Source organism: Solanum tuberosum, unplaced genomic scaffold (assembly GCF_000226075.1).
Source record: "Solanum tuberosum cultivar DM 1-3 516 R44 unplaced genomic scaffold, SolTub_3.0 scf00010, whole genome shotgun sequence".
NCBI classification, from domain to species: domain Eukaryota; kingdom Viridiplantae; phylum Streptophyta; class Magnoliopsida; order Solanales; family Solanaceae; genus Solanum; species Solanum tuberosum.
Genome location: NW_006238936.1, coordinates 2,507,817 through 2,508,957, shown reverse-complemented (window position 1 = coordinate 2,508,957; position 1,141 = coordinate 2,507,817).

Here is a 1,141-nt window from a genome sequence, read left to right as displayed (position 1 = left end):
AAAGTTGATAGGAAATATGTAACTAAATACTAATAACATACACATAAAATATAAATGATCACTTATTAAGGCCATAAAATAAATTTATTAATGTGATTGAAATTTTACCTTAAACCAAGGCCAAAATCGAGTATTATGTCGAATTTTGGAATGCACACCAGTCATATTTTTTGGTTGTATAAATGTTGGTGCCATCTTGCTAATTGCCTCGGCAACTATTTTAACATGCCGGTTAATTGTTTCAAGTGAATGTTGAAAAGTTTCACAATCGTGAGGTGTGAGTTAAAGTGACTATATGTTGGTGAGAATAATAAATTTTATTTCGGTGATAATAATAAATTTTTAAAAGTAATGATATATGAAATAAATGGTTAGTAGATATAAATGTGGGGTTGTTTTAACAAAATATAAACTCATGGATCAATTATTGTATTAAAATATCTCAAATCATGATATGGAATCACCATATAATTCCATATCATGGTTTTTGGAGAATATAGTATCACCTCTCATGATATGGTATCATGAGATGGAATCAGCGTAAAATTGCATGTCCAAACGTTAATTCCATCTCATAATATCTTCTATATTCAATTCTAGACACAAGCTCATTATCCATCGAGTTTCAAAACCATATCTGCTTAGAGATTTCTCGATTATAAAAAAAAATGGCAAGATGTACAACACATCAACTAAATAATTGTGTGACCATGTTAGCACTAATGATTCCTAATTGCCAGCTCTACACCACCAAATCACTTTAAGATGTCATTTTCAAAATAGTGTGGGAATTGACATGTTCATTGCACTGAAATCAAGAACAAACAAATTGCCCCATTCCCTATATAGAACATGCCAAAACACCAGATCAAAGAAATTAAAAAGAGTAACTAGAATCCAATAATGGGTTCCTAACTGAGCTTTTGATCCAACAAAGTTAGCTGGCAAAGTGGGTAAACAGGGGCCACTAGTTATAAAAGTACAATGAAGGAAGAATCCTTATCCTTACAAAATATTAAAAACTGTAACATAGTGGCTGGCCAGAGTGGGCCTCTGATAGATACCTGTTTGTAAATCATATACAAAAGTTCTATTGAAAATTACAAGTGCAGTTGAGTATGTGAACAACAAAGAAAATTGC